This window comes from Diceros bicornis, chromosome 23, assembly GCF_020826845.1.
Source record: "Diceros bicornis minor isolate mBicDic1 chromosome 23, mDicBic1.mat.cur, whole genome shotgun sequence".
In the NCBI taxonomy this organism is placed as follows: Eukaryota; Metazoa; Chordata; class Mammalia; order Perissodactyla; family Rhinocerotidae; genus Diceros; species Diceros bicornis.
This window is the reverse complement of record NC_080762.1, coordinates 23,462,934-23,485,734: the sequence shown is the minus strand read 5'-3', so window position 1 is coordinate 23,485,734 and position 22,801 is coordinate 23,462,934. Positions and strand designations below refer to the sequence as shown.

The 22,801-nt window shown below is 43.4% G+C and overlaps 1 long non-coding RNA gene across 1 annotated transcript in view; it reads right to left on the bottom strand.

The window, feature by feature from the left end:
• LOC131420451 (uncharacterized) overlaps positions 1–5,145 on the bottom strand; it is a 32,408-nt gene extending 27,263 nt beyond the window's left edge. Inside the window, exon 1 of the long non-coding RNA XR_009223543.1 lies at positions 5,019–5,145. This is a non-coding gene — a long non-coding RNA (uncharacterized LOC131420451). The remainder of the gene's footprint in view (positions 1–5,018) is intronic.
• Positions 5,146–22,801: the final 17,656 nt, after the last annotated feature.

Genomic DNA, 22,801 nt, shown 5'->3' with positions numbered 1-22,801 from the left:
CACACAAACACACAGACTTATTATAAGGATTGGCTAATGTGATTGTGCGGTTCTGGAAAGTCCTAAATCTGTAGGGCAGGCAGAGGCTGGAAACTCGGGTGGAAGTTGATGTTACAGTCTTGTGGCAGAATTTCTTCTTTCAGAAACCTCAGTTTTTGCTCTTCAGGCCTTCAACTGATTGGATGAGGCCTACCTACGTTATTGAGAGTCATCTCGTTTACTTAAGTTCAACTATTTTAGATGTTAACCACGTCTACCAAATGCCTTCACAGAAGTGCCTAGATTAGTGTTTGATTAAATAACTAGGCATTATAGTCTACCCAAATTGGCAAATAAAACTGACTATCACAGAGCACTTGCTAATGAAGTCATATTGAGGAGTAATTCATTGTACAGAATTCAACAAGGTGGAGTCTTCAGAATAAGAATGGAGAAGGTTCACTGAGAGACCATGATGAGAAGCAATAGGGTGTGAAGAGAGTGGAAGCCATAAGGTGCCCCTGGGTGAGCTGGTTGACAAGGAGTTTATGAATCAGCAGGAACTTGCAGATTCTGGGTATTTGAAGGTTAAAAGGAAGAGATCACTCTTAGAAGGTACTGGAAATATCTCTATGCGAAGAAAGGAGTGGGGTGGGGTTGGGGGAGAGATGGGGGTGGGGGGGAGAGAGAAAGAGAGAGAGAGAGAGGAGAGAGAGAGAGATCCAGACACTTAAAATCCCAAGTCATTGTTTGTTGTATATGTTTAAATGAAACTGAGGTGAATTTAAGTGACTTCAAAATTAGAAAGAAATTTTGCTTTCTTCTCAGGCAATAGACAGACATTAATGATAGACTCTAGAAATATGAGAATAAAATCAATAGGAACCTAAGAGAGACAAAGCAGATGCCTTTAGTGAGGAGAGAGAGTTCTTGACAGATTTTTCAGATGAGAAAAGGCCACATTTATTTGGAAACTGGTTTATTTCAAATAAATTTGTGTAGATAAAACCTTGAAGGAGTAAAAACCAAAACCAAAACCAAAAATAACACAACCCCCAAAAATAGAAAAAAACCAAACAAAACTGCTTACGGCAGAAATCCAGATATTTGCTGCAAAACAATTAGTATTAGTATTGCTGAAGCATTCCCGAAATAGATGAACTTCACCATTAGCCTTCTGTGAATTCAAGCAAAGAGGCCTCATTATACAAATTACATGCCTGAAGAAGGGGCTTCTGCACTGGGATGAACTTGTAAAAAGAACATTTAAACCGAAGGCAATTTTGCCTATCTGTGTTTTGCTCTATTCCCTTTGCTATCATTGAAGATATTTATGCTTCAGCAAATTTCTTACTCTCAATCTGATTTCTCCTTTTTCTTAATCCAGCCATGAAGTCATAAAATCCCCTGTTTGGGACAATATGATTTGCTGCCATGGAAACAATTACGATATCATAAATTTATCTTGCCCCATGAGATCAAAGAGGAAAAGCAATAATACTAATATTTTGCAGTTCGATAGTGCCATTCATCCAGAAGTCACTGAATAGTAAACATCATCAATTTGTGGATGAGGAAAACTGAAGTAGCAGGCTCTCATGCCTTGGTCTAAAGGTCTTGAATTTTAGACTGTGGCAAGAATGTCCAGATATTTCTAATTCCCACCCAGAGCAGCAGCTAAGGAGCCAAACTCTTGGTATCCATGGCTCTGTTTTTGGATAAGGACGGAGAGTCAGCTCCTCTCCCAGCGCCTGTACTTCCCCAACTGTTCCTAATTATAAGAGTATTTGATGGAACCTAGTTTGATAAAATAAACAAACAAAAAGCCCTTGGCAAATGTCACAGTGGTGAAAACACTTATATACATAGAAATAGAAAAGAGGTTCTGGAAAGTGCATTAAAACTTAAGCACTCATTTCCAGTTCCAGCCTTGGCCTGACACCCCCACCCTCTCCAGTCCCACCTAGGTGCTCATTCTCTTGGCTCTTGGACGTTGTTGAATTTACCTAGAAGCTAATGGCACTTAAACTCCAGCGCCCCTCACATCCTTAGACCCCTTCCAAGGCTCTGGGAGGGGCCCTAGCAATGTGTTCATTTGGACAGACTTTTAAAAAAATCTACATTCTAACTTCCTCTTGGATTGGGTGGTATTGGAGGAGCCTTTGGGGAGCCTGGTAAGGGGAAGTGAGTTAGGGATGCATTTGGATCAAGTGGTTTGCAGTCACTTCTGTTTATAGTTAAATTATTGCTACTCATTTCTGAGTAGCAGTGGCTTCCAGGAGTACTCTTACTGCCCACTTTCCCTGACCCCCAATCATGGTGAAAGGTAGGAATGTGTCTCAGGTACCCATTACTGGAACCAGGCATTGTTGGACTGCTTTCTTCATGGAGGGATGTGCAAGATGTAATAATTTATCCTTTATTTTCAGGGGCTGCCCTGGCATTCCTCAGATCACTGGATACCTAAAATTTTTATTCATGTGGTGGGTTTCTGAGTCTTCATAGAGTTTATCTCCCACTCTCCAGAGTGCATATGGCTTAGATAGGCCTGCAATGTCCTAGCCACCTCTTGCTCATCCAATCCAATTAGCAGAATGTCATTAGTATAATGGACCAGTGTTTTATTCTATGGGATGTTTAACCAGTCCCGGTTTTTATTTTGGAATATATTATGACAGAAGTTGGGAGAGTTAATATAGCCTTCAGACCAGAGTATAAATATACACTATCTGTTTCTAATCCTATTTTTTGAGAGGGATGGAAAATAATGCATTGGCCAGATCAGTGGCTGCATACCTTGTACCCAAGGCCATGTTCATTTTCATCTGCTCTAGCAAATATACCGCATCTGGTACAGCAGCTGCATTGGGGCTTGGTTGAATGGCTGTCATCTACTGTCATCCTTCAGGGTCTGTCTTGCTTTTTCAGGGATCAGACTGGCCAATTAAACGGAGGTAAGATGGAGTTCACCAACCCTGCATCCTTTAGGGTTTTTTCCCAGACAGCTCTGGGGCCTCTTAAGTTTTAGCTACCAGGTCTCTACAGAATCTGCCACAGTTGTGCCTTTTATGGGTCAAATATGACCTCAGCCCACAATCCCTCTACCACTTATATTACTATACTGGACCTAGAAACAGCTTTTCTACTCAAGTGTTTGAAGGAAGCCCAGAGAAGTCACAAATCTCTTCTGAAATGTACTAGTGTCTTTTCTGTGCCCATTTATAGGATTATCTTGGGGACAGAGCCAGGTCAGATTGGTTCTAAGTGTTTTCCTGTGGATCACTCAGAACAGGGCTTCCCAACTAGGCTCTATGGAGAGCCCAGCACAGAGAAAACCCTGAATCCATCCCTCTGTCCTTGAGGACGATAGGGCTGATGTGGGTCGGTGACATTATTTAGCCCTGGTGCTGGGAGTGGAGCTTGTGGCATGAAAGGTAAAAATTTCCATACTCTGACTTCCACACAGTAGTCTGCTCGGTCTCCCCTTTTCTCTTTGGGCTACTTGTCATCTGGTGCCATCTTCTGCCCTGGAAAGGCCAAACAGAATCAGATTGGGGCCTGGGGCAGGATGTTACACCCAGAGCCTGGGCTTTAGGGAGAAATGCACTCTCTCCCTTTTCGCTCTTTCCTGAGGTTGGTCTTCTCACCACTGCAGGGCCAAGATCAGTGTATTGCTGGGAGAAGGGGCTGGCCAGTCTGCCTTTGGTATCCGTTGCTTAGGCTGCCTAATCTCAAGAATCTCAAGTGTCAATCTCAGCTGTGGGGCTCCAAGGGAAGCCATATGCCTAACTGAAGAGGTCACAAACTGGCTGCCCAGGGGGCACCTACAGCCCACATGTTATTTTTAAGAAATTAAAATTAGTTGTCCATATTTAAAAATTGAGGATTTCATGTGGAATTTTAGGTTTCTGCTTTCTCCCGGGAAATAAGATGTACTGTCAGTGTTGGACGCATATTATTATGGCACACATTGGCAGAAGTCAGGTAATGGCTTCTCCTTTAGATGTTGTCATGGGCTAAACTGTGTCCTCCAAAATTCATATGTTGAAGTCCTAATTCTCAGTACCTCAGAATATGACTGTATTTGGAGATATAGTCTTTAAAGAGGTGATTAAGTTAAAATGAGGTCATGAGCGTGGGCCGTAATCCAATATGACTGGTGTCCTTATAAGATGAGGAGATTAGGACACAGGTGCAAAGGGAACACATATGAGGACACAGCAAAAGGACAGCCATCTACACAGCAAGGAGAGGGGCATCAGAAGAAACTAAACCTGCCAACTCCTTGATCTTGGACTTCTAGCCTCCAAAACTATCAGAAAATAAATTTTCATTGTTTAACCCCCACAATGTGTGGTACTTTGTTATGGCAGCCCTAGCAAACTAACTCAGATCAGTGTGATTTGCAGTGGGCCAGGGTTCCCACCACTCCTCTTGCTGGCCCACTTCAGCCATTTCCATCGCCTCCCTGACCCCTGGAGGCATGTTGTTTATGACCCATGCCTCATAGGAACACAGAGAGTGCTTTTTCCTGGTTGAGGGAAGGGGCCTCCATCTACTTCCCTCACAGTCTTACAGGGCGGCAGTTTGAGAGATTCTGATTCTTAGACAAATATCTGTACATTCCAACCTGAATAAAACTTCTAGATACTTAGAATTCGTTTATATTTAGAGTGACTTTGGGTTACATGGTCAAGTTTACCCTTCCTAGACTGGCAGTTCTGTAACTTTTGACCAGGTCTGGGATTTAGGAAACTGAGCTGGCACTGAGGGGGAGATAAGGGTGGCTCTCAGGAGGCAGAGCACGGGATCAAGGGAGATCCAAAAAAAGGAATTGAGGCCAAGTCTGAAACAAGGGCCAAGCAGAGACTAGTCACGGAGTGTTAATCTGCAGAGGCAGGGAAGAGAGCTTGGAACTAGGGATGAGGCAACAGGACAGAGAACGGAGATACAGGACAGAACAGGTGTGCTCAGGGTGAGGGAGGAGGGCAGGGTCTGGAGAGCTGGCCGGAGCTGGACAAAAGCCATTTGTAGAGTACCTGTGGCTTTGTCCTGGCACGGATGGGAGCTGTTAGAGCTTGAGAAGAGAGCCATATTGCCCTGCATTCCAGGAGGAGGAGCAGTGACCCTCCTCTTTGATTCTCTGTACCACTTATACAGGTTCCAGGCCTATATTTGGGAGACATAAACCAAACTAAGTGTACAAAGTTCACAGAGGACAGACATCCCACTTACCCCAGCATCCTAAGACCTCACCAGTTCACATGCACACGAATAGCAGGGAGCTGGGATTGGTGCTAATAACATATACCCTCTCCCCCACCACCCCACCACATTGTTTTTTTCTAGAATACAGTATTTTTATTTTGATACCTTCTATGTGAGGGGATGGGGAATTGTTTCCTCCTTCTGAGGTTTCTGTGGGGTAGTTTTGTTTATGCTAGTGGAGGAAACGCAGGGCTTTTGAGTAACATGTTGAATAAAGGCCAGCCTTTGCCCAAGGTAGAGCAGACCATGCCAATGACTGTCCTCACTGGCAGTGTCATAGATTTATCAGTGCTCACGAAGCAATGCCAGCACCATGCCTTTATTATCTCAACTGTCCACTGTGTGAAGAGAGAATAAATCATTTTTGTCCTCTCTGCACCATGACTTTATAACTTAAAAACTCATGGCTCCCCTTAATCTCTTTCCCTACAAACCAAACATAGGCCATCCTATTTGTATTTTCTCATAAGACTTATTTTTCAAACATTTTATCATTCTCATTTTCCTCTGAAACTTCTTTGATTGCTCTACATCGATTTTGAAATTTGGAACTTGAAGAAGAATATACTTAGTATCCCCGCTGGGTTTGTACTCAGTGAAGGCCAAGTCAAAAGAAATAAACACATGACTATTTGACCTTGGAGTCGAATCCCTGCATCCCAGCCCGACACACCACAGTCTGGTGTTGCTGTGGGCCCTCTGTGGACTTCCAGACCGTTTATTACTCATGCTCAGCCAGACCAACAGTCCCAATTCTCAGCTTGCTCCACATTTTTTCATATGGGAGCCACTTTGTTTTTCTTTATTGAGTCTCACTTTATTGATCTGAGCCCAAGCTCTAATTTTGACATTGCACATGTTTTATTATCCTCTTACATGATAGGCCATCATTTTCAGTGCCCTCATGCTTCATCATAAATGGTTTGGTCTGACAAGAATCACATCTTTCAAAGATTCATGTAATAGAATTCCAAACTATGGAATAAAATGTACCAATTGTCTTATAATCCCTTGAGACACGTCTATTTTATGAAATGAAGTGTTTACTTCATTGAATAAATATTAAGATATATTCTAAAAAACATTACATCTTTCAAGTATATATTAAGTTGGCTGAAGAGAAGTTTTTATCAATTTATTCACACTTTCAGTAATTATTGAGACTTCATTCTCTGCAAAGATATGGAGGATATAACAGAAATGAGACACGACTGCCTCAGCCTTAAGGAAAGTCTCCTCCTTTCAATTGGCCATGAATGGGAATAGAGATTGAGTCTATATTTTCTCCCCTTCTTGGACATAATTCAAAATCAGAGTACTCAATAAAGGTTTATTCTGTCACTGAGCATAGTGAACTGACTGCTTCCAATAAACACCCCCTCCTCCATCCTCTCCCCCAGATACACACCACCACATTTTCCTCTAGTCTAATGAATGGGAGTTTTTATTTTGTAACTGGGAGCAGAAAGAGAAGACAAGAGGGATGGAGTAGATTCTGTAACATTTGTCCCCACCCAGCCCAAGGAGCAGTTAAGTGCTGAGTTTGGGGGTGGGGGAACCCTTCAAACTGTGGACATAAGCTTAGGTTACAAAGCATGGCCCAGAGGTGGGGGAGAGGGCCATTCTCTCAGCCACGGTGAGAGTCTGTTCTGGAGCTCCGAAGACTGGACACGCTGGGGCCAGTAGAAGATAATACTCTTGACATGGGTTCTTATGATAAGTGCGGCCGTTTGGAGTGTATGGGAGAGGCTAATTATTGCTAACTTTCCTCCCCTCCTGAGAATTCCTAGTAAATGTAGGAAATGGTGGAACTACAACTAGTTTGGAGACCTATCGGGTAGTATTTGAGGCAAAAGTTGAAGGTTCCTAGCCATAGTGGGCAGTGCCGGTAGAGAGAAGGGGGGAGTAGGAAAAAGGGAAAATTAAATTATCTTGAGTTTATGTTATGTATCAGCATATTGGGTACTTGATATATTTTGTCTTACTTTATCCACACAGTAACCCTATGAGATAGATATCGTCATCCTTATTTTCAGATAGGTAAAGTGAGACTAACAGAGGTTAAGTAATTTGACCAAACCAGGATTCGACTGTAAGTCTGCTTGGCCTGAAGACTTTACTCTTTCCATGATATCGTTGCATCTTTATTATGAATGGGATTCCCTTCTGTACTCGTCTATTGTCACGTCGTATGACCTAACCACGTAAACTTGGTCTACTCCGGGAGGGAGGCCTCACTCTCATTATTTTGATGATACTATGATTCATCACCACTCTCCCCTTATAGAAAACTTCCAAGGAAACAGTGAGCGAGTGTATAATGTTTTAGTGTATTTCTCTCCTGTAATAGAAAAATTGTGCTAAATTTGGTCTGGGGCAAAACTTTTCTATGTGATAAAAATCCATAACCTCCTTCTAGAAAAAAAAAATGCTTATGCAATTTTCTGCTGAATTTTAACAGGATGAAGATTTTGTCTAGGAAATTAGTTGCCTCCCCACTGAGTTGACTCAGCTGATTGTTAGAAAAGAGCTCAGGGACATTTAACCAGCATTCTTTTTATTTCACATCTAGCAATGATATTTTACTCTTCTCTTTTCCTATAAAATATCTCTGACTTGGCCGACTATGGGCCTTTTTCTCTTGAAAAGCATGATTGTAGTAATATTTTTATACTTGCTTATAACTAAATTGTCTGAAATTTTTTCTTTAACACAAATAATAACTGTTAATAGTTAACATTTACTGAACTCCTACAGGATGTGAGGCAAGCTTCTAAGCACATTATATGTATTATTTTATTCTCCTAACAATCTGATAAAGTGGGTACTACTAGCATCCCTGTTTCACAGATAAGAAAATCAAGACCAAGGGAAGTGAAGTAATTTGCCCAGCATCTCACAGCTAGTTTTTTGGTTTTTTTAGATAATTTCTTTTTTTCCCCAGTTTTATTAAGATATAATTGACATACATCACTGTATAAGTTTACAGTGTATAGTGTGATGGTTTGACTTACATATATTGTGAAATGATTACTGTGATAAGTTTAGTTAGCCTCCATCATCTCATATAGATGCAACAAAAAGAGAAAACAAAAAAAAGGAAAAATTATCTCCTTTCGTTTTTTCCTCACAGCTAGTTAAGTGGTGGAGCTGGGCTATGAATCTAGACAGTCTGACTCCAGCCCTGTGCTTCTTACTTCTTCCTCGTAGTCCTTCAAGTCCATTCTGCTTTATTTTTAAGGTTTGATTACTTTTGCCTCCATGACACTTTGAATCTTGAGGTACTTATTTTCCCTGTTGGGTTTTGCACTGGCCTTTCAATTAGAGAGAAAAGAGGCAAAATGTTACCCTTCGCTTTCATTTGCTTATCCGATTGAAATGTGCTATAATCATTCTATGTTCTTTGTTCTGAGCCTTTGGCTTTTATTGGGGGGATGGAGAGGTTTCAAGCTGAGGAGTGACGTGATCTGACTTGTGTTTTTACAGGCTCACTCTGTGGTCTATAGAGGAGACTAGAGGAGGGCGAGGGTGGAAGCAGGGAGACCAATCAGGAGACACTCACAATAAACCACGTGAGGGCTTGTGGTCTCCAGGACCAAAGCGTGAGAATGAGCCAGAGTCTATATACACTTGAATGCAAAGGATCAGGTGGATTGGCTGTGTGGTAAGGAATCAACCGTAGCCTGAGGAGGCTGTGTCTGTGGACAGAAGGGAGAAGATGGCTAGTCCTTTGAGTGTGGCATCTGGACCATCCACATGAGGATAAGAGCAATCTATACCAGCTCCTCCCCACAGACCAGAATTTCGCCTCCACCCAGTGGGAATTTTCCTGAACCCTGAGATAAAGGAGAGCAATTTTTTCATGGTTGAAGTTAGTCATGGTTCCCTCTTCTTTGTGGGCAGTCATCTCTCCTGCTCAGAGCAGTTTATAAGAACACCGTTCTCATTCCCCTATTTCCAGCGTTGTACGTTCTCATAATATTCATGGTTTTGATTTGATTTTCATTTTTTTTAAATGGCATTTTCCATTTGTATTAAACATCTTTTGAGGCGTCTTCCAAGGCCACAATCTCCTCCTTCTGAGAATTGTTTTCCCCAATCTTAGGTGAGGAGCTTTTCTACTATGTTATTCTTTATAGACATCATCCCGTGTAATCCTTAACAAATAAATAACTACTCTAATTTATCGGTTGATAATCCTGGATCTTCTTATTAGGTTTTGCCTGTCAGTGGGATAAACCTTCTTACGAACACCCACAAGAAGATCTCTTTCATATTAGTAAAGACATATAATATATATGTATGTATATATATTATGTATGTATGTATATGTTTATGTATATTACACATATTTATGCACATTTAATTATTTAAGCTATTGGAATTTAAGATAGAGGTACTACGAGTAATTCTCAGGTGGAGTCCCAAATACTCTCAGTTTTATCAATACAAGTTCTCACTCAAGTCTCCTTGGGTGCTGTGTTATTGTAATGTGAGGCCAGAATCATACCAGAGAGATGGGGAGTTGCCTAACCTGGGCTCTGTGATTGCTCAGGCACAGGGTGATAATCTCCCCATCTCCTTTCCTCTTAAAGTCAAACTAAGGTTTGTTTCTACCACACAGTGATGCCTCCTAAGCTATTTGAGTGGGAACCACCAGTCCACCTCACTGAGCACTTGACTGAAAGTGACAGAAACCCAGTTGAAACTGACATAAGGACAAAATGAATTCATTGCCTCATGAAACGTCAAGGGCCGCCTAGCTCCATGAACTGCTAAATTCAGGCACTCACACTATGTGATTAGGAATAGGTAGCTCTCCATTTCTCAGCTCAGTTTTCTTCCGTGTTCTCAGGCAGACTCTCCTGACTTCATGAGTGCCAGCAGTTCCAGGCTTACATCCCACTGGCTGGAAACTTCAGTGAAAGGAGAGCCAAGTCCAGCAACTGGGTCTCACTGGGATGACTTGGTTCATTTTCCCAACCCTGCTCTCAGTGCCATGGATGGTGGGACACAATACCCTTTGGCTCTATGGAATAAAAATGGCAAAGGGATAGTTTTCCAATAGGAAATTACCAGAAGAAGGGAGGTAGATGCCAGACCGCCCCAGCAGCAGGTGCCCTGTCTTAGATTTAAGTTGCTTTTCTGCTCCCCTGGGTTCTATCCTTAGTGAATGAGCATCTCCCATTGGGGCCTGAGTTGCCAGTGCCCACTGAATTCCCAACTCAAGATGGAAAGTGCTTCTTTGAAAGCGAAACAATAAGGTTGTTTCTCAAGGGGCTTATAAAAAATACTTCCTCTCTCACTCCCTGCTTAAATGTAATCTTTTATATTGCCCTCAAAAATAATTTCTAGTGTCCTTTCATCTGCAAATAAGCGCTGGTGTGGTCTTTGTCTGCATGTGTTATTTATCATTCAATTCATGGTGTGTCTCTGTTGATCTGCCTGTGGGTGTATGCGCCTGAATTTAAATGAGAATTTATCTGTGTGGTCGAAGAAATCCTTTAGGAAATCAACTCCCAGAAAGAGGTGGGGAAGGCAGCGGCTTGGCCTTGGGGGCAGGAAGGCTGCACTGGAGCAGTTGGATCTACAGGGGGCAGGGAGCCCTCTCAGCTCTAAGATCACCAGGCAAGTGGATGTAGAGTCCCGGGGGGCATGTCACAGACCTAATGCAGCCTCAATTCAGTCCAATGAAGTGTTTCTAGATTACATGATGGCAATGATACAGAGTAGGAGGTTAGCCTGCGCATCACAACTGGTGAGAACTCGCTGCCCGTTCTCCTGCTTTATAGTTTATAATTTCCCCCAGAATAGACCACTGCAAGGAAAAGAAGCTGAAATGCAATTCATTCCTTCCCTTCTACTCTTAAGTGGTTATAAGTTTTCAGAGTTTGTTGGTAGAAATTATAGGTGTTATTCGCAAAAAAAATAATGCTTCCCTGCATGTAGCCAGCCACTGAAAATAATAGTTCTCCCCCTACTGAAGGGTTTCTATCCCCATGGCAACTCAGGGATATAAGCCAGAGTGGCAAACACCATGGACACCTTTTGCTCACTCTGTGGACTCTGGGTTTGGTTTCGTAAGTCCTGGCTGGGACATGTCCGCTGGGTCAACAGCTGCGACTTTAGAGCTGCTGGCTGAATGTGGAGCAGCCCAGACTTTACATTGATAAATCCCTGAGTGCAGATTGCCTCTTTTGATGCACCTTTAAAGAGATCTTATTAAAAGACTAGATGCTTTTCCAAAGAATCGCAAGTTGGAAAATTTCCTTTAGAGTCATTGGAAAGAAATTTTTAGGCAAATCTCTACAAAGCGTTTTCTCTTTCTTTCCCCTCCTTCTTTCCTTCCTCAGGTATTAAATGAGTGAATTATATACGAGGCATAGAAGCAGCCAAACTGGAGAGACGAGACTCATGCAGGAATAAATACAACACGTGACAATATGTGCTAAACGCTGCCCCGTGGCACACACAGCGACTCACACGGGTCATCGTGGCCTAGTAGACTTGAAGGAATGTCAAAAAACGATAATTCCCTTTGTGAATCTCATTCAAGAAAACATTTCAACATCAAGCAAGTCCTTAGAGTATTGTGTATCGTGTATGTTATTGGACAGGCTGTCCCTATAAACGCTGCCTGAACCCGTGCTGCCTGTGAATTAGGACTCTGGGAATCTCTCTCCCTTCTCCTCCCCCATGTGTTTCCTTTTATCCTCCTGTCCCTCCTCTCTTTCATTAGCACTTTTCATAGCGGATCTCTTTATTCCCTGACTTCATGGTGACTTATGTTCATTCCTGATGGGGAACATCCTCCCCTTAAATTTCACGACATTATAGGAACATAGACCTTCACTTGCAGATTTCAGAACCACTTACTCCCAGCCGAGCATGTGGAGTTTTTATTCTCCTAGGGGCCCTCTCTAGGCACTTGAATGGCTTACTCTCTTTTCTCCTTTTGGGGACAAAGTTCACATACAACCTTCTCCTTGCCCCAGAAGCACAACTTCTCTGCTATAAGATGGGGTCCAACTTGGTTCACCTTCTAGAGCCCCCATCAGAGGCGGTAGAGCTTGGTGGTTGTGGTGACGAGTGCAGACCCTGGAGCCAGACTGCTAGGGTTTGAGTTGTGGCTCTGCCACTTACACGCTGTGTTACTTTGGCAAATCACTTAATCTCTCTGTGCCTTCATTTGCTCCTCTTTCAAATGGGGAGAACAGTACCCACATCATAGGGCTGCTGTGAAAATTAAGCAAGTCAACCTATGTCAAGACTTAGAACAGTGCTTGGCACTGGGGCAACCACACATTCAGTGTAGCTCTCATTTTCAGGGAGTGATAATACCATGGTTAGCATCTTTGGAATGTTTACTAGGAGCCAAGTATTATACTAAGGGTTTCACATGAGTTATCACATCTAGACCACAGAAAGCCCTGTGGGGTGCATGCTGTTGTTAACCTTGGTCTTGTAGATGAGGAAGCTTGTTGCCCAATGTCACTCAGTTAACAAGTAGCAGAAACAGGGTATTTACGTGGTTACTAAATGGGTTACTAACCAGCATTACTATGTTGGGCTGTGTGTATGAGGTTTTTGGTTTGGGGTTTTTTTCTTTTTTTGGTGTGGGGGAGGGTTTGGGTAGGAAAAAGCAACCTTTACAGAGAGAATTTTTGTCTTATTAATACCTCATTTGGATTTGAGAAACTAATTCCTATTCAATAATCATTAGATCTGTGAAGATCGTTTTAAATCAATAAAGATGTAAGTGGGTCCTCCCGATGAACGTCTTGGTGAGCACACACCTCTCAGGTTGTCAATGGGAAAAGCTTGCCAATTTCAGAGATGGAGCCAAAGCTGGATAAAGGAAGAGGAGTTGGCAGTGGCTGGAATGGCACCTAAGGGTGCTCCTCCTCCATTCTAAAAAATCACTTTGGTTGTCACCTCGGAGGGAGCTGAAAAAATTGAGTCCAGGACACAAATTCTGATGAGATCAAGAAGGGGCAGGAATAGGAGTAGAGGCCTGGGCAGCTGGAATTACGTGAGGGTAGAGGACACCTGAGGCTGTCTGGGAGCTCCTAAAGGAAGAAGGTGCCAATCAAAAGAACTAATGATAACTTTTATTTTACAACTTTGCCTAGATCTGACCTTGGCTAGCCCATTAAGGTTCTGGAAACCAACAGCTATTGCCCTCATATGCCAAATCTCAGTATCACATGCACCATTTATTCTTTGGGAGTATTTAGTACTGGCATAGTGTTCAATTTCATCTTGTTAAAATAACTTCCATAGTAAAAAAAATCCTACTGGGCATATGGCCTGTGGGGAAATTGAAGCTGCCTTTTGTTCCTTCCCTCTTTAACTTGCAGATTCCAGCTGAGCTGATAACCAAACCCCAGCCTCCTTTAATAAACTCAGTGGACTGCTCTGCCCAGGGATGAATGTCTCTGTATTTACAAGGTTTCTGTTATATAAAGAGCAGCCCCTACCCCACACCATCTATGCCATTTGTAGCTATCTCGATTCACAAAGGAAGCATTTCATTTTCTTTTTATAATGGAGAATTTTAAAGGATGTTGGCTATTGCCAAAGCATTTCCAGATGCAGAGCAATGAAGCAGGTTGGTTTCTGGACACCACACCTCTTGCTGAGGCTCTGGATCCATCTTCCTTGGTGAACTGCAGGCATCTCCCCTCCATGGAAGAGGCTCTAACTGTTGTGCTTCTGCATTCACCTGCGATTCCCGTGAGAATAGCATGAAGCTGTGTGACTTCACGGAGTCTAGTTTTTCCCAACTGTAACATGGGTCTAACAGAAGTAACCGCTTCACAGGACTCTTGTTAGGATTAAATAATAATGCACACCAAGCATCTGGTGCGCTGCTTGTCACAGAGTAAGCACTCAGTAAACAATGGCTAGGATCATCCCTCCAGTCTTGTTGGAGGATGGTCCTGTGTCCTCTTAAATGTCACAGTTATGAAAGGGTAAGTGTCCCATGGAATTTTCTAGAAACCCATGAGAGAACATTATGATTTTCTTTAACTAACTCCTTGCAAGCTGGTGCTAATTTATTTATGCCTCTTTTCATTAGCATTAAAGTAATGCCTCACACTTTCTTAAACCTAGAATTAAAATCAGAGGCTGCAGTCATGGCCCTGAGTTATATAAGGCATAAATAAACTTCTCTGAGAGGCTTGGAAAGTTGCCTAGTTCAAGGTTAATTAGCTCTACATCTCCTGAGTGTGTGCATAACAGTGCGTTGCTCCTACCAACTTAGGAAACTTGTTATTTAAAGACCTTTCAGGGCTTGGGAGGGGCTGCACAGCACATCTCTAAGAGTCAAGGAGTCCTGCTTGTGTTTGGGGCTTGGGTGAGGGTGTGTGGTCATCTGGCCACAGTGCTTAAGGGTTTCAACTTCAGGGACAAGCCTTCCCTGTGGAGTTTTCAGAACGTAGTCAGCCTTAGCAGTAGTAAGAAGGACTCATAAGGCAGACTTTGGAGGAAACAGTCAGGTAAAATCTTGGGCATCCATTCTCTGCATTCTGGATCTTAGAACTCCAGCTAGAGCAGTTCCAGTGGCCATTCTTCCCACTGTTCTGAAAGTTAGGGCAGGTTAAGGGATTCTTTTTGGCATTGCCTCCCAGGGCAAAGCTCCTTGAAAAGTTGTCAGTGCATGCTGTCTCCAGTTCCTCCCTCCATTCTCTCCCGAGACCTCTCCCATCAGACTTTTGTCCCCACCGCTGCATTCAAACTGCTCTTGTTGAGATTGACAGTGGCCTCTATGTTGCTAAACCCAATGTTCTAAGATCTCATTTTACTGGACCCATCAGTGCATTTGACACAGTCGATCACTCTGCTGTTTCAGAAATGTTCTTTGCTTGCCTCTCAGAAGCCTCCTAGTTTTCCTCTGGCCTCTCCAGCTGCTCCTTCTCAGTTTCTTTTGCTGTTTTCTGCTGATATCCCAGACCTCTGAACACTGGAGGGTGCAGGCCTAGGTTTTGGACATCTTCTTTTTCTACATGCACTCCTTGGGTGGTCCAGTCTTATGACAGCAAATACCACCCGTATGCTGATGACTCGTAGATTTATACCTCCAGCTTGTAGCTCTTCCCTGAAATCCAAACTCATACAGGGAATTGCTTATGCAACATCTCCACTCCGGTATCTGTGGTAGTCTGAACAATGGCCCTCCAAAACATATACGCTTCCTAGGTCCTGACACCTGTGTATGTTACCTTAAATGGCAAAGGGGACTTTGCAGGTGTGATTACGTCAAAGATCTTGAGGTGGAGAGATGATCCTGGTTTGTCTGGGTGGGCCCTAACTGCAATCACATGTAACCTTACAAGAGGAAGGCACCAGGAGGTTTGACACACAGAGGAGGAGAAGGCAATGTGACCACAGAGGCAGAGGTTGAAGTCAAGCCAAGAAATGCCAGCAGCCACCAGGAGCTGGAAGAAGTAAGGACCAGATTCTCCCCTAAAGCCCCCTGGAGGGGACACGGCCCTTCTGACACCTTGATCACAGCCCAGTGAAACTGATTTTGAATTTCTGGCCTCTAGAACTGTGAGAAAATACATTTTTGTTGTTTTAAGCCACCAATTTTCTGGTAATGTGTTACAGCAGCCATAGAAAACTAATACCATACCTGATAGACGTCTTGAACCCTATGCTTGCAGAACCATGCTCCTGAGATGCCCTGCACACCTGCTCTTCTCATAGCCCTCCCTGTCTCAGAAAAGTGAAAAGTCTAGTCTTCCAGTTGCTCAAGACAGAAACCCTAGAATCACCCATAACTCTTCTCTTTACTTCGTATTTCACATCCCACTTAGTGAATCCTGCTTGCTCTGCCTTCAAAATATATCCAGAGTCACTATTGCTGCCACTACCATCCTGGCCAAGCTACTGTCACCTCTTGTTTGAATCATTGCAAAAGTCTCCAACTGTCTCCCTGCATCCTCCCCTGTGCTTGATACAGTCGAGAAGAGACCACACATTAGCCAGAGATCCTTCCTATGGCTCCCCGTGGCACTGACAGCAGAAGTCTAAGTTCTTATTATGACTTCAAGGCCCTCTATAACTTGGCCCCTGTTATCTCCCTCACTTCATCTCCATCTCATGCTCCTCACCCTCTCTCATTCTGCTCCAGCCATGCTGGCCTTCCTATTCCTGCCTCAGGGCCTTTGCACTTGCTCTTCCCTTCTGCCTGGAATGCTCTTCTCCCAGATATCTGATGGCTCACTCCCTCACCTCTTTCAGGTCTTTCAAATGTCAACACCTGCCTTCGCAAGGAGGCCTCCGTGGTCATCCTGTCTAGAATTGCACCCCCAACTTAACTCTTCCACCCCACACATATTCCTGCTTTCCTTTTCTCTTTAGCACTTATAACTATCTGACATACTATATATTTTACTTAATTATTATGATTATCTTTTTCCCTCACCAGAATATGAATTCCATGAAGACATGGATTTTTTTAAGTTTTATCCATTGCCATATCCCCAATGCCTAAATCAGCATCTAACACATAGTAAGTGCTCAATAAATACTTGTTGAATGACTGATTGAATGGATTTCCTGGTGGTCATTTTGGCCAGGAGAATAGAGATGTTCATACTCCTTTCCCAAAGAACCTGTGCAGCTCACAGACATTTTACTTAAGGTTCACTAATGACCTAAAGCTAGAGAATCTTTGCTAAGCAAAGGATCCATTGTTTAAAGTGATAAGAGAATGAGAATTCCTGACTTTTCTTTGGCCTCAGCCATTAGCTATTTCATTAGCTATTTCAATCCTTCATTCATAGGTATTTTATTCCTCTTAAAGTTCTCCTATTCTTTTGAGTTTCTGGGGTTGTGTGTGTTTTGAGAAAGCTAGAAATGTTCAGCAGAAACTGATGAAAATCTAGGATCATTTTGCTTTTAATGGTTCAGTATTAGAAACAATAAAATACTATGAAACCGTCTTCCCTGTAAGGTCACACCTGGCCCTGAGAGATCCTTAGCTCTGCACCTTACATGGGGAAGGTACTCAATTAGTGTCTAGTGAATAAAAGTGACTGCAGAGTACCCCAGCACTCATCACTCACTTGAGGAACTCACTCCCGAGTCCTTTTATGGATCCACGTTCTACACTGAAGCTAAATTATGAAACGTCCCAACACAGCAATGAGTTGTAAATTAGGACTTACTATGTCAGAATTGGTGACATCTACTCCGGTCACTGACTCATGGAACAGGAGAGCAGCTTGACCTTTATAGACCTCGATGGTCTTCTGTGGCAGGTACCATTCTAAGCACTATACAAATATTAACTAATTTAATCCTCATAACAACTCCATGAGGTGGGGACCATTACTAACCTCATTTAAAAAAAATGACACTGAGGCACAAAGAGATTGATTTGCAAAGGCCACTGTATGAATTTTCCCAGGGCTACTGTGACAAAATACTACAAACTGGGTGGCTTAAATAACAGAAATTTATTGTCTCAAAGTTCTGGATGCTGGAAGTCTGAGATCAAGGTATCGGCTGGGCCATGCTCATTCTGAAGACTCTAGAGAAAGATCTGTCCCAGGCCTCTCTCCTAGCTTTTGGTAGTTCCTTGGCTTGTGGCTTCATAACTCCAGTCTTCACATGGCGTCCTCCCTGCGTGTGTCTGTGTCCAAATTTCCCCTTTTTATAAGGACACCAGTCAGATTAGATTAGGGGCCCACCCTACTCCAGTATGATCTCATTTTAACTTTAATTGCATCTGCCAACAGCCCTGTTTCCAAATAAGGTCACATTCTGAGGCACTGGGGAGTCAGGACTTCAACATGTGAATTTTGGGAGGACAAAATTGGTGGCTCTGCCACCAATTAGTAAGTGGCAGAGCCAAGACTTGAACCCAGTTCTGTGCTGTTGACACCACATAGTGCTGTGTCCTATGCCTGGACAGAGGACAGTAAAAATGGTGTTGGTGTAGGGTCGGGGTGGGGTACTAAATACTTGACTGCGATAGTTGCAGTTTTTGTCATTACATGCTGCTCTGGGTATTTATTTGCTCTCATTTTCTACCTTCATGAAATAAAAATAGAATAGACTGTGGCAGATGTTTCACAATTTTTATAAGAGATTTTATGTGCTTTTGACTGTTCTATTGCATTTCTGAAAGATTTGATGGTTTCCTCTGGGATTTTAGGATGTTACATTGGGACATCATGGAGTAAAGGAGGGGTGGGTGGGCATGACTCCCCCTACCATGGGACTGCCTGAAAGCTAATGACTTATTTTTGCATTAATTAATCAGTAAGTAAATATTGAGCCCCCCTCTTGTGCTTGGCAGCGTGCAGGGCACAGGAATAACCTGTGACCATGTCAGGCACAATGCTACCCTCTCAGTGCTCCCAGTCTTGAGAAGATGGGTGACTATGATGGACGCTGTGGAGCGGGGGGTGCAACAGGCAGTGGAGGTCCAAGATCAAAACCATGTGGGAAAGGTGGGGGCGAAGAACCAACTTTCAATATCGGTGAACACCAAGTACGATTCATGAAAAGTCTCCTGAATATATTTTCATATCATAAAAGAAACAATGCTGTGGATATGTGTATATTACTTAGATTGCTTTCATATCTCTGGGCCACAAAGAGAACTGAAAGATGAGTGAGGTAAAATCAAAACGGCTGCTTCTCTGTGCCCCTTCCACTGTGATTTGCTATGTGATAGCTTTTCATACCTCCCCCCGACCCAACCTACACGAAGGTTGGTGTCAAAGTTCAAGATGGAAAACAAGCCACTGGACAGTCAGCAGTTACACAGGCCCTGTCAGGAGTCTTGTTTCTGCTCAAGGTGGGATCCATTTTTGTCTCAGGCCCCAAACAGCGGAAGTTGCTCTTCCCGTCACACCCCTCCCTTCTGCCATTTTACTAACGGGCACGGTGGCATGGAGCCCTGGTGGGGCTAGAGGACGCACCAGGACAGCTCTCAGGGCAGAGAGAGGGTGTGGAAGAAGCCAGTTCCCAAGTGACAGGGGAAGATCCAGCTCGCGGCCAGCATGATCAGTGTGTGGGAGGCAAGAAGCAGCAACTTGGCCTGGCGAGAGTCCAAAACAGGCACCAACCAACAGAGCAGGGGCAACCGAGATGGGGCAACGCTGGGAGAGGAAAAAACCTGAACACATCAGACCTCTAACTCATAGTTCCCGAATGAGAGAGAGGTGGAATCGTGTCTGAGATCCCGATGCACGCCATCATCTGAAGTTGCGTGTTTAGCGATTTCTAGGAGAGCTGTATGGTAACACGCATCTGGTTCTCATTGCAGTGTATTGGTCCAGTCTTTTCCCAGCAAATGCTGTTGGTATGTTCTTAAAGTCCTTGACTAAAGAACCCTCCCAGGTGTCACTTCAGATGGTTGTCTGGATGGGGTTGACCCTACCTAATAATTCAAATCTACTCAGTGGCCAGAGCCAGAAAACTTAGAAAGACATTCCTTCCAGAATGGAGCTTAAACAAGGCTTATTTCAGTCTGAGTCTGTTATACCTGACAGCCCCATTACACAGCAGGGACTGTGTCTTGATTTTTACTTCCCATAGCACCAAGCACTGTACGTGGTGGGCATTAAATAAATATATATAAATAAATATATGTGTAAATATATGTTGAATTAAATTACATGCTCTGACATGATCAGTAAACCCTGCACATTTTTGGCAGGAGTTTTCAGGCACCCTGTTCCATCTGGCCCCACAGGACTACCAAGACCTATGAATCTTGACTGTCTAACCACATCCTGTTGTGCTCAGGTACTTGCAGCCAAAGCACTTGCAAAAGCAGTTGACTCTACTAAAGTCTAAAGTGATAAAAGGTTACCCATGATAATGCTGGAAAATTGCCTCCAGAATAGAAGATCTCCTGCTGTTACTGTTTGTTAATTAGGTGTGAGCTGAGATTATCCTTCCTGAATGTAGCAGAGGGCAGATTCCAAAAGTGGCTCTCATTGAGAAAGTCTCAGCTTTCCAATGGGTCTTTAAACAAGATCTCTCATCTTGAGAGACAAGATACTTGATACGCAAAGTAAATATCTCCAGTAAAGAACGCAGCTAGAGGTCAAGGTGTAGAGTGTAATTCTTTGTGAAAGGGTCAGAGGACCACCACCTTCCTGGTGGAAGCTCTTAGCATCACGTGTCTGGGTTGTGAATTCTCAAGTGATGGGGCGATGATTACTGTCCTCCAAAAGGCAAAACCAGGAGATCTTGGCTTCAGTCTGCCTTTGCTTCTCCCTCCCTCTTCTTCCTCATTCTCTCCTCCATTCCACCCAGCCCTCAGACTCAGTCTGAGAAAGTGTGGCTTGTGAGGTCAACGACCTCTGGGATACCTGCCTAGGTCCTGACGTCAATGAAACGTGGACAGAGTAGTGGGTTTTGGATTTGAACTCAATGAGTAGATCTAAAAGTCTCCAGTAGTATCTCCTTCTTTTATATTGGCCAAATGAAATGCAAACCAACTGATACAGGTAAGAAGTGTGGGATCCAGAGAAGCCACAGGCTTACACCAGTGGTAAATGATGGCTCAGTCAGGTGGTACAAAGAAAACACAAAAGCATACGGTCTTCATGGAGAGGCCCAGCTTCTTATTGCCTGAGTCTCACATTGTGGGAAAGGGAGGGACTGGGGAAGAAACGCCTTGCTGTTCTTCACTGCTCTGAGATTAAGAGTGGTTCAGTCAAATTCAGGGGAACTATGATAAGAATCATTCTACCCATTGTTTGCGGTAGGGTCTACTCACCACATCCCTCACAGACGATTCCCCCTGCTGGTACTCATCGCAGACTATTTCTTCATTAAGACAATGACCTTGGCTGAATAGGTTTTCTTTCTTTACTATGTTTGAATGATTTAGGTTGGGCTAGTTTACAAAGTGGCAGTTGCCCTAGGACTGGTCTGAGGGTCAGATAAATGTGCTATTGTTTGTGTGCAGATAGAAGGCAGGAAGAGTGATAGGAGAGAACTACAAGATGCCCACAGTTCTCTCTCAGAAGGATTTTGATGAGATCTCTTCTGCTGAAGGCTGTTGATAGCATCCTCTGTGGACTGGTACACCCTTCATCTGGAAGACTTTCCTGTTTAAGATTCAGAAACCATCTAATTTACTTCTCACTCTACAGATATTCTATACATTTTATGTCTTTGACACTGTCAAGATAAGCAAGATGTACTAGAAAGGATTTTAGGGTTAGGAGGGCACAAAGAATCATGGCATTTAAGACTTAGTGGTCAGTATGGACAGGCCTTTACAGAAATAGCCTGTTGAGCAGGCATGTCAGTGAATCTGCTTCCCAAGTCTCCATGTTCTCTGAGGCTGCTGTCCCCGGGGCCATTGTTGGGCAGGAGAAGAATTTGGCGACAGCAGTGGCTTCTTTCCTCTTTCATGCATCATTTCTCTGTCATCCAGCAATTAGCACGGTGTGCCCAGTATGTACCAAGCACTCTTCTCGTTCAGCTTCTCCCCCTCTGTTTCTAAGTGATCACATAGATTCAGGGAGTCAAAGTCACCGTATTCAAGAAAAGGTTAGACCTCTATCCATCCCTAATCTCAGAATAATTCTACAAAGACATGACTATCATACTTGTGTTTTGACACAATTTGGCACTCATGACCCAGTGATTTAGAGAAGATGACTGTCTCCTGGGTCGGAGACAATATGCTCATTTTACATCATTCATGCATGCACACGTTCAACAGATTTGGACATCTGCTGTGCCACCAGACTTTAATTAAAGCTTCTGACCTAACCTCCTCCCTCTTTAGGCTTTTGTGTTATGGCCCACTCTACCTAGCTGATCCTACTTCCCACTCAGGGATGACCTCTTTTACTGTGTATCACACAATGGTGCTGCTGCAAATCAGTGTGCAGTGCTTGCTGCTGGCCAAGCCTGCTGTCTGTGACACTTACTGTTCATCCCCACCACACCACACCCCACTGTGGTGAGCACGCAGCAGATCTCCAATAAATTTTTGGTTCATTGATTCATCTGTGAAGCCACAATCTTTGAGCCTCCACGAGATCCTCAACAAGGAGTATCTGGGGCTGCCTGGGTGCAACAGAAAAGGGAAATTTTGAGAAACAGAGGAATGTAGGGCAATTTCTGCTTTGAATTTGGGACTGAAGCTAATTTAAAAGGCTGCCAAAAATCTGGAACCACTTTGCTGGCTGGAAGTTGTTGGTGAAAGCATGAAGAAAAGTGTTTCCTTTTTCTTGAGGCCAGTTTTAACATCCTGGAAACAGTCCTTGGGCCACAGTTCTCTGCTCTCTGGGCACTAATGACTTTGTTGGGCTCCATGTCATTTTTGTCGGGCTCTCCTCTCCCCCAGACTGAATTCAACCTTTCATTTAAGGCTTGCCTGTCTCCCCCCACCCGATATTTAGATCACTATCTTTAATCTCTTCCTTTTTCCTGGCTTCTGGAATTCATTATTATCCTTTCTCCTTTCCCTAGAGATGACCCTGAAGTCTCACCAACATCAAAATTATCTTCCTCCAAGGTGACTCTTAGCATGTAGTGCCGGGCTGGGCAAAGCAGCACA